Genomic DNA, 11,784 nt, shown 5'->3' with positions numbered 1-11,784 from the left:
GTGGGAGGTTTTGATTATTGATTCAATGTTCCTATTCATTATTGATCTGCTCACACTCTCTTTTTCTTCATGATTTAGTTTTTGTGAGTTATATGCATCTGTGAATTTATGCATTTCTTCTATGTTATCAAATTTATTGGTGTATAATTGTTCATAGTAGTTTCCTTTGATCCTCTGTACTTCTGCAATATCAGTTGTGTTGTCTCCTCTTCATGTTACTTATTTAGGTCTTCTCTGTTTTTTTTTTTTTGTTATTGTTTTGTTGTTAGTCTAGGTAAAGATTTGTTTATTTTATTTATCTTTTCAAAAGAACACCTCTTAGTTTATTTGGCCTTTTCTATTGTTATACTAGTTCATCTTTTATTTATTTCTGCTCTAATCTTTATTACTTTTTTTCTTTTTCTGATTTTGGGCTTAGGTTGCTCTTCATTTCTATTTTCTTGAAGTATAAAGTTTGGTTGTTTCTTTGAGTATTTTTTTATTCTTAATATAGGCATGTATTGTTTTACATTTACCTTTTAGAACTGCTTCGCTATATTCCATAATCTTTTGTATATTGTATTTACATATTCATTTCTGTGAAGATATTTTTGATTGACTTCACTTTTGATTTCTTCTTTCAGCCATTTCGTTTTCAGGTGTCTGTTGTTCTACTTCCACCTATTTGTTTGTTTTCAATTTTTCTCTTCTCATTAATTTCTGGATTAATACTATTGTGGTCAAAAAAGATACTCTGTAGTATTTAAATGTTCTTAAATTTCTAATATTTGCTTTGTAGAGTATATTCTATCTTGGAGAATGTGCAATATGACTTGGAAATAATGTGTATTCTTCGATTTTGGATAGCCTGTCCTGTATATATCTACTAGCCTTACTTGGTCTAAAGTGTAGTTCAAATTCAAAGTTTCCTTATTGAATTTCTTTCTGAATAATTTAGTTGTTGTTGAAAGTAGGGCATTGTATTTCCCTAGTATTATTTCATTGCTGTTTCTCCCTTCAGCTCTGTTAATATACACTTTATATATTTAGGCACTCTGAAGTTGGGTACATATGTATTTACAATGGCTACATAGTCTTGATGAATTAATTACTTTATTATTGTATAATAATCTTCTTTGTCTCTTTTTACAGTTTTGACTTATAACCATAAATGCCTACATTAAGAAAAAAGACCTTAAATGAGCAATCTAATTGTAGACCTCAAAGACTAGAAACAAACTAAGTCAAAAAAGGGAAAGAACTGATAAAGATTGGAGCCAAAATAAATAAAATAGTTACTAGTAAAGCAATAGAAAATATTTAAGTATAGCCACACCTGCTCTCATTTTTCTTTTATTTGCATACCTTTTTTCATCTCTTCACTTTTAGCCTATATGTGTCCTTAAAGCTAAGTGACTGTTACATAGGCAGCATATAGTTGGATCTTGTGTTTTTATTCATTCAGTTATCTGTGTCTTTTAATTGAAGAATTTTTAATTAATTTATGTTTAAAATAATTATTTTAAATAATTATTTTTATTATTTAAGGACTTTCTTTTCTCCTCTGGCCTGTAAATTTCTGCTGAGAAATATGCGATAGCCTTATAGAGTTTTTATTGAATTAACTAGTTTCTTTTCTCTTATTAGTTTCAAAATTATCTCTTTGACTTAAGAATTTGATTCTAAAATGTCTCAGATTTTAACCAGGGGAGCATATCCAACTCCCAGAGATTGGAGGTTCTTGGTCTTGCTAACCCCAAAGAATGTGGAAAGAGGCCCCGGAGGCATGGGGAGTTTGCCATTTGAATAAATATTGTGGACCCTAAGAGTTTTGCAGAAAAGTGATTTCTTAGACAGAGAGGGAAAGAAAGACAGCTCCCATCCTGTTATGGGAGGGGACCCAGAGAAAGAATCCATATAGGTAGGAATAGCTGGAGTTTTAACCCTTGAGTTATTCCCTCCCCATTCATGCTCTTGTCCAATGAGAGGAGTTCTTTGAAACTTCCTCTGGAGTGATTGATCTTTGATTCTGATACTGGATTGGCTGCTTGGTCCACAACTCTGAGTTACAGAGTCCCCTCCTCCCAGAGCTTTCAGTGGGTTTTTTGGGTCAAAGGACCTTCACCTGTGTTTCTCTACCTAGCCCATGCCAGGAAACCCAGAAAAAGAACTTTATATTTGAAATACCTATTTGGTTCCTGGATGGAGGCCTGGAGCCAGAAAACTTCTACCTTGCAAACCATGCCCCTGGTGGACCCAGGAAGAGAAGCTTCTATAACACAGTCCCTCAAAATCTCTTTACTCAAGGTTGTCTAACCCATAGCCCATGGATGGCATATGGCCCAGGATGGTTTGAATGTGGTCCAATACAATATGTAAGCTTTTAAAAAACATTATTGCATTTTTTTTAACTCATCAGCTATTGTTAGTGTAATTGTATTTTATGTATGGCTCAAGACAATTTTTCTTCCAGTGTGGCCCAGGGAAGCCAAAAGATTGGACACCCTTTCTTTATCTTTGTTTGAGATTCTTTGGACTTTATGAATTTTGATGTTCATTTCCCTCTTCAGATTTTGTAAGTTTTCTGTCATTATTTCTTTAAATAAACTTTCTTTCTTTTTCTCTTTTTTAGTTCCACTGGGACTTCCACTGGACTTATGTATAGTGTCCCATACATAAATCTTGTAGGCTCTCTTTACTCTTTTTCATTATTTGTTCTTTATGTTTCTCTGACTGAGTAATCTCAAATGACCTTTGCTTGAGCCCACTGATTTTTTTCTTCTGTTTGATTAAGTCTGCTGTCAAAGTTCTCCAGGGAAGTTTTTAAATCAGTCATTGTGGTTTTTAGCTCCAGAATTTTGGTTTGACTCTTTATAATTTGCATCTTTTTTTTGAACTTCTAATTTTATTTGAAGATTGTTTTTATGGTATCTTTCATTGTCTATCTCTGTTTTGTTGTAACTCACCAAGGTTCTTTAAAATAAGCTTTTAAAAAACTTATTTTTAGGCAATTCATAGACTTCCATTTCTTTAGGGTCTGTCTGTCATACTTCCATTTTTATTTTATTTTATTTTAATTTTTTCTTCTCATTAAACTTTTATAATGGGTCTCAAAATTCTGTGACAAATTTTTGGTTGAGTTGTTTCTATTAAAAAGTACTGGTTTTAAAAACTAATAACTTAAAACTGCCACACACAAAAAGGAAAACCAAAGTGGTCCACAAAACATTCTCCTTTCTTTCTGAAGGTTCTGTAATGCATTATTATCATTAACCAGTCTTTTACTACTAAACTTAAATGGTCAATTGAAACAAACAGTTCTGAGACTGTTCTTCCTCCACTGCTGATTAAGACAGAGGTGGCAGATATTAGGGGTAATATACATTTAGCCTTTTAAGCTTTCTGGGCAGACTTGGTGACCTTCCCAGCTCCAGCAGCCTTCTTGTCCACTACTTTGCTGACACCCACCACAACTGTCTGTCTCATATCAAGAACAGCAAAGCGACTCAGAGGTGGATAGTCTGAGAAATTCTCAACACATATGGGCTTGCTGGGAACCATATCAACGATGGCAACATCACCAGACTTTAAGAATTTAGGGCCATCTTTCAGCTTTTTACTAAAATGGCAATCAATCCTTTCCTTCAGCTCAGAAAACTTGCATGCAATGTGAGCCATGTGGCAATCCAGTACGGGGCATAGCCAGCACTGATTTGGTCTGGATGGTTCAGGATAATCACCTGAGCAGTGAAGCCAGCTGCTTCCATTGGTGGGTCATTCTTGCTGTCACCAGCAACGTTGCCACAATGAACATCCTTGACAGACACATTCTTGACATTGAAGCCCACATTGTCCCCAGGAAGAGCTTCACTCCAAGCTTCATGGTGCATTTTGACAGATTTTACTTCAGTTGTAATGTTGACTGGAGCAAAGGTGACCACCATGCCAGGTTTGAGAACACCAGTCTCCACTCGTCCAACAGGAACAGTACTGATACCACCAATTTTATAGACGTCCTGGAGAGGCAGGTGCAAGTTCTTGTCAATTGGATGAGTGGGTGGTAGGGTGCAGTTCAGAGCCTCAAGCAGCACGGATCCACTGGCATTGCCATCCTTATGGGTGACTTTTCATTCCTTGAACCAAGGCATATTAGGACTTGGCTCTAGCATGTTGTTACCATTTCAACCAGAAATTGGAAAAATGCTACTGTGTTGTGGTTATAGCCAATTTTCTTAATGTAAGTGCTGACTTCCTGAATGATTTCCTCATATCTCTTTTAGCTGTCAGTGGCTTAGTGGAATCCATTTTGTTAACACCAACGATTAGTTGTTTCACACCCATTGTGTAAGCCAGAAGGGCATGATCTCAGGTCTGCCCATTCTTGGAGATACCAGGTTCAAATCACCAATGCCAGCAGCAACAAACAGGACAGCACAGTCAGCCTGAGATGTCCCTGTAATCATGTTTTTGATGATGTCACTGTGTCCTGGGGCATCAATGATAGTCACATAGTACTTGCTAGTGTAGAATTTCCTCAAGGAGTTATCAATTGTGATACCACATTCATGCTCAGCTTTCAGTTTATCCAAGACCCAGGCATGCTTGAAGGAACCCTTTCCCATCTCAGCAGCCTCCTTCTCAAATTTTTCAGTGCTTCTTTTGTTGATGCCACCACATTTGTAGATTAGATGGCCAGTAGTGGTGGACTTGCCTGAATCTATGTGTCCAATGATGACAATATTGATGTAAGTCTTTTCCTTTCCCATTTTGGCTTTTAGGGGTAGTTTTCATGACACCTGTGTTCTCGCGGCAAACCTGTTGCAAAAAAAAAAAAGAAGAAAAAGGCGGTGCTTCTGTTTCCTAATGGTCTGTTACTGGTGCTCCCTGTTAGTGGTGTCGTGTTTCCTGGCTATGTGTGTAACTTATGAATATGTGTTGGTGTCCATGCATTTGAAGTATACTTCTATTTCAGTTTTGTAGTCTAGCTTCTATAGTGAAAGCCCTTTACCAGGTAGTTTATCCAGAGATTATGGGCAGGTAATCTGGTAAATTGTGTCAGCTGTCTTGTTTCTGGACTACTTTGGGTAGCCTGGTTTAGTGCCTAGGTCAGCCTGGTTCCACAGGGCTTATTCTAGGTTTTGATTCCATAGGGGCAAGGCAGAAGTTAGAGACCATACTGCTGGCATCTTGGGCCACAAAGATGGCCTGCAGCTTGAGTCTGCAGAATTGACTTGAATGCTTGGTCTGTAGGTGTTGGCCTAAGGCTAAGTCCCCTGAGGAATAGTTTGAGATCTGGGGCCATGTGTGTCAACCTGATGTTGGGGTTGACCTGGGGGCTGGGTTTGTAGAGACTGGCCTAGTTCTTTAGGTCATGGGAACATGCCTGGAGCCTGTATCCATAGGAGTAATCATGAAGCCTGGATCCTTGGAGGCTGGCCAAGTACCATGGTCTTCTGAGTTGACATTGAATCCTGGGTCTGCTGGAGTGGGCCTGGACCTTGGCTCTCCTGGAGGATGGAGCAGCAGATACCTTTCTGGTGTCTGGAACAACAAAAGCCAACCTGGTCTATAGGTGCTGACCTGGTGCTGGGGTGGGCCTGGAGGCTGAGTCTGTGGATGCTCTCCTGCAAACTGGGGCTCCTGGGGCTGACTGTGTGGTGAAGCAGACTTGGACTCTCAGGCTACTGCAATGAGCATGGTGCTATGGCAAGCCTGGAGGCTAGATCTATGGAGTACTAGCCTAGCACAGGGGTCTGTTTAGAGCCCCAGGCCTGAGACTGTGGGGTCCATTCTGGAACCTGGGGCCTTGGTGTTTGGTCTGGGGTCAGATATTACTGGGGCTTGCATCTGCAGTGAAATTGGATTCTCACTTTACTAGCTTTTGACCACATGGATGATATCTCTATTTGCACTGCTCTCTTCAATGTATCTTTTCTGTGCTATACCTAGGTGCTGTAATTTCCTACCTGGATTTCTTAGCTCTTATGAAGGTATTTTTGTGCATGGATAGTTATTCAAATTGACATTTCTGTAGAAGAACAAGCCCTGGAAAGTCCCATTTTACAAAGTTTCTGGTATAACTTTTACAAAGAGTTTTTAGATACTATACTAAAGTAACAACCCATGAAGGAGAAAAAAATGTGAAATTGGCCTTTATCAAAACTTTAAAAATGTTCTGTGCTGAAAAATCTGCTAAGAAAATAAAAGGAAAAGTCTCAGGTTGAAAGAAAAGTTTGCAAGTCAAATTACTGACCCAATATTATTGTGTCTGGAATATATAAACAACTTCCAACATTCAACAACAGTTAGATAGGTAAATAATAGGAAAACCACCCAATTTTGAAAATGTCAGAAGATCTAAACAAACACTTCCCCCAAAAATACACAATTGAAAATTTGGATATTAAAAGATTTCCAACATCATTATTCATCAGGGAAATGTAAATTAAACCTCAATGAGATACCGCTATAAACTCACTAAAATGGTGACAGTTTTAAGAAGCAATGATAATGTCAAGCATTAGTAAGCATGCTGAGCAATTGAAAATATTTTTCTTCAGTCATTGTAGGAAAACAAAATGGTATACACACCATGGAAAATAGTTTGGTAACTTATTATCAAGTTAAATATACATACTATATGTCCCAATGCCCATGGCTTCCACAGGCTTGCTGGCCAACTGACGATCAGAATACTACTTAATGATAGATGCAGAATTTGTATTAAAGTCAGCTATGAGATGATAAAATTTATCTTGAGATTGGCATGTGATGATTGAGTGTTACAGGTCTTGACACTTCTTGACAGTGCAACTTTAGATAAGTTTTTAACCTTATTGAGTGTATCCATGATTAATGAGTTAAATGGAGACATACCAGTCTTGCAATCATACATCAGTACTTAGTGTTGTTAAATATTTTCTACTTTACAAGATAGATAAGTTTATGGAATTTTATTATGATGACTACCATAATCACTATTATCCATATTTCCTCATTACCAATCTGAAAGTCTTCAAACACATTGTTCCTTAATAATAGACTGAAAGTTATCAAGAATGTTGTAAAAAGATGTCATATTCTTCTTTTTGGCCATAGGAGGGTCCTTTTTCCTTACAGAACACAGATGTTCAGAAGGACAAGAGCATGAATCAGGGCTGAGTATTAATGTGAATAACTTTCTTTTTTTTCTGTTTAACTACAACATCTTCTTTCCGCCCATAATGGTAACTACCCACTTAATTTTTGCAAGCACATGGGAATGCATTGAGCTAATTCAGTAGTGTATTTTAAATCATCACCTACTTCCACATCTATATAAATTCTGTTATAAGAGTTAATGATAATGAGATTAACAAATACAAATGGTGATAGAGAAGCCCACAACGATGAGAAAGAATTGACACAAAAACACTGAAAACTCAGAAAGCCAGTGTGCCTCTTCTCCTTCAAATGGTTTCAACACTTCTCCAGCAATAGCCCAGAACTGGGCTAAGACTGAGATGGCTGAATTGACAGACACAAGTTTCATAATGTGGGTAATGAACTTGCTGAGCTAAAGGAGCATGTTGTAACCCAATGCAAAGAATCAAAGAATCATGATAAAACAATACAGGAGCTGATAGCCAGAATAGCTAATATAGAGAGGAGCATAATTGACCTGATGGAGCTGAAAAACACAATATGAGGAACTCACAATGCAGTCAAAAGTATTAATAGAAGAGAAGACCAAGAAGAGGAAAAAATCTCCAAGTGTGAAGACTATCTTTCTGAAATAAGTCAAGCAGACACGAATAAGAAAAATGAAAATAATTGAAAAAAACCTCTGAAAAATATGAGATTATTGAAAGAGACCAAATCTATGACTGATTGGGGTATCTGAACGAGACTAAAAGAATAGAACCAAGTTGAAAAATATACTTCAGGATATCAACCAGGAGAACTTCCCCAACTTAACAAGACGAGCTAACATTCAAATTCAAGAAATGCAGAGAACCTCAATAAAATACTCCACAAGAAGATTAACTGCAAGATATATAATTATCAAATTCTTCAAAGTCAAACTGAAAAAAAATGTTAAGCCACAAAAAAAAAAAAGGCCTGGTGACATATAAAGAGAAACCCATCAGACTGACAACAGACTTCTCCATGGAAACTAGTCAGAAGAAATTGAAAGCCAATATTCAACATTTGTAAAGAAAAGAATTTCCCACCCAGAATTTCATATGTGGCCAAATTAAACTTCATAAAGGAAGGAAAAATAAGATTTTTTTCAGACAAGGAAATGCTTAGGGAATTCATTACCAACAGAACTGCCTTGCAAGAGCTCCTAAAGGAAGCACTAAATATGAAAAGAAAGAAACCATTACCAGCTGCTTCAAAAACACACTGAAATACACAGACAAGTGACACTATGAAAAAACCACATAAACAAGTCAGCAAAATAACCAACTAGCATCATGATGACAAGATCAAATTCACACACAAAAATACTAACCTTAAATGTAAGTGAGCAAAATGCCCCAATTAAAAGCCATGGAACAGCAAGCTGAATAAAGAGCCAGAACCCATAGGTATGCTGTCTTTTTTTTTGTTTTTGTTGCATTTTAAGTTTTGGGGTACATGTAAAGAACATGCAAGATAGTTGCATAGGTGCACACGTGGCAGTGTGATTTGCTGACTTCCTCTCCTTCACCCATTTCTGGCATTTCACCCCATGCTATCTCTCCCCAACTCCCCACCCTACACTGTCCTTCCCTTATTCCCCCCAACAGACCCCAGTGTGTAGTGCTCCCCTCCCTGTGTCCATGTGTCCTCATTGTTCAACACCCACCTATGAGTGAGAACATGCAGTATTTCATTTTCTGTATTTGTGTCAGTTTGCTGAGAATGATGTTCTCCAGGTTCATCCATGTCTCTACAAAGGACACGAACTCATTGTTTTTGATGGCTGCAAAATATTTTATGGTGTATATGTGCCACATTTTCCCTGTCCAGTCTATCATCGATGGGCATTTGGGTTGATTCCAGTCTTTGCTATTGTAAACAGTGCTGCAATGAACATTCATGCACATGTGTCCTTATAGTAGAACAATTTATAATCCTTTGGATATATACCCAGTAATGGGATTGCTGGGTCAAATGGAATTTCTATTTCTACATCATTGAGGAATTGCCACACTGCCTTCCATAATGCTTGAACTAATTTACACTCCCACCAACAGTGTAAAAGTGTTCCTATTTCTCCACATCCTCTCCAGCATCTGCTGTCTCCAGATTTCTTAATGATTGCCATTCTAATTGGCATGAGATGGTATCTCAATGTAGTTTTGATTTGCATTTCTCTAATGACCAGTGATGATGAGCATTTTTTCATATGATTGTTGGCCTCATGTATGTCTTCTTTTGTAAAGTGTCTGTTCATATCCTCTGCCCACTTTTGAATGGGCTTGTTTGTTTTTTCTTGTAAATCTGTTTGAGTTCTTTGTAAATTCTGGATATCAGCCCTTTGTCAGATGAGTAAACTGCAAAACTTTTTTCCCATTCTGTTGGTTGCCGATTCACTCTAATGACTGTTTCTTTTGCCATGCAGAAGCTGTGGAGTTCGATTAGGTCCCATTTGTCTATTTTGGCTTTTGTTACCAATGCTTTTGGTGTTTTGGTCATGAAGTCCTTGCCTACTCCTATGTCCTGGATGGTTTTGCCTAGATTTTCTTCTAAGGTTTTTATGGTGCCAGGTCTTATGCTTAAGTCTTTAATCCATCTGGTGTTAATTTTAGTGTAAGGTGTCAGGAAGGGATCCAGTTTCTGCTTTCTGCACATGGCTAGCCAGTTTTCCCAACACCATTTGTTAAACAGGGAATCCTTTCCCCATTGCTTGTTTATGTCAGGTTTATCAAAGATTGTATAGTTGTAGATATGTTGTGTTGCCTCCGGTGCCTCTGTTTTGTTCCATTGGTCTATATCTCTGTTTTGGTACCAGTACCATGCTGTTTTGATTACTGTAGCCTTGTAATATAGTTTGAAGTCCAGTAGTGTGATGCTTCCCGCTGTGTTCTTTTTACTTAGAATTGACTTGACTATGCAGGCTCTTTTTTGGTTCCCTATGAAGTTTAAGGTGGTTTCTTCCAGTTCTGTGAAGAAGGTCATTGGTGGCCTGATGAGGATAGTGTTGAGTCTGTAAATTACTTTGGGCAGTACAGCCATTTTCACGATACTGATTCTTCCTAACCATGAACATGGAATGTTTCTCCATCTGTTTGTGTCCTCTCTGATTTCGTTGAGCAGTGGGTTTTAGTTCTCCTTGAAGAGGTCCTTTACGTTCCTTGTTAGTTGTGTTTCTAGGTATTTTATTCTTTTGATAGCAATTGTGAATGGCAGTTCATTCTTGATTTGGCTCTCTTCAAGTCGGTTATTGGTGTATAGGAATGCTTCTGATTTTTGCACATTGATTTTGTATGCTGAGACTTTGCTGAAGTTGCTTATCAGTTTTAGGAGATTTAGGGCTGAGTCGATGGGGTCTTCTAGATGTACTATCATGTAGTCTGCAAATAGAGACAATTTGGCTTCCTATTTTCCTATTTGAATACCCTTTATTTCCTTTTCTCGCCTGATTGCTCTGGCTACAACTTCCAGTACTATATTGAATAGGAGTGGTGAGAGAGGGTATCCATGTTTAGTGCCAGATTTCAAAGGGAATGCTTCCAATTTTTGCCCATTCAGTATGATCTTGGCTGTTGGTTTGTCATAAATAGCTTTTATTATTTTGAGATATGTTCCATCAATACCGAGTTCATTGAGGGTTTTTAGCATAAAGGGCTGTTGAATTTTGTCAAAGCCCTTCTCTGCATCAGTTGAGATAATCATGTGTTTTTTGTTTTTGGTTCTGTTTATGTGGTGAATTACATTTATAGACTTGTGTATGCTGAACCAGCCTTGCATCCCTGGGATGAATCCTACTTGATCATGGTGGATAAGCTTTTTGATGTGCTGTTGCAATCAGCTTGCCAGTATTTTATTGAAAATTTTTGCTTCTATGTTCATCATGGATATTGGCCTGAAGTTTTCTTTTCTAGTAGAGTCTCTGCTGGGTTTTGGTGTCAGGGTGATGTCAGTCTCACAAAATGATTTGGGAAGGATTCCTTCCTTTTGGATTATTTGGAATAGTTTCAGAAGGAATGGTAACAGTTCCTCGTTGTGCGTCTAGTAGAATTCAGGTGTGAACCCATATGGACCTGGGCTTTTTTTTGTGTGGTAGGCTCTTAATTGCTGCCTCAACTTCAGATCTTGTTATTGGTCTATTCATGGTTTCGACTTCTTCCTGATTTAGGCTTGAGAGGATGCAAGTGTCCAGGAATTTATCCATTTCTTCCAGGTTTACTAGTTTATGTGCATAGAGTTGTTTGTAGTATTCTCTGATGATGGTTTGAATTTCTGTGGGATCTGTGGTGATTTCCCCTTTATTGTTTTTTATTGCATCTATTTGGTTATTCTCTCTTTTTTATTAATCTGGCTAGTGGTATGTCTATTTTGTCGATCTTTTTAAAAACCAGCTTCTGGATTTATTGATTTTTTGAAGGGTTTTTTGTGTCTCTATCTCCTTCAATTCTGCTCTATTCTTAGTTATTTCATGTCTTCTGCTAGGTTTTGAGTTTTTTTTTGATCTTGCTCCTCTAGCTCTTTCAATTTTGACGATAGGGTGTCAATTTTAGATCTCTCCACTCTTCGCATATGGGCACTTATTGCTATGTATTTTCCTCTAGAGACTGCTTTAAATGTGTCTCAGAATTTCTGATATGTTGTGTC

At 37.6% G+C, this 11,784-nt stretch overlaps 1 pseudogene; it reads right to left on the bottom strand.

Annotated features, from left to right (window-relative positions):
- Nucleotides 1-3,372: 3,372 nt before the first annotated feature.
- LOC100410838 (putative elongation factor 1-alpha-like 3 pseudogene) lies at nucleotides 3,373-4,776 on the bottom strand (annotated as a pseudogene).
- Between the last annotated feature and the right edge of the window lie 7,008 nt (nucleotides 4,777-11,784).

Source organism: Callithrix jacchus, chromosome 11 (genome assembly GCF_049354715.1).
Source record: "Callithrix jacchus isolate 240 chromosome 11, calJac240_pri, whole genome shotgun sequence".
Classification (NCBI taxonomy): Eukaryota; Metazoa; Chordata; class Mammalia; order Primates; family Cebidae; genus Callithrix; species Callithrix jacchus.
The sequence above is the reverse complement of the archived record's forward strand: the minus strand, read 5'-3'. Positions and strand labels throughout refer to the sequence as shown.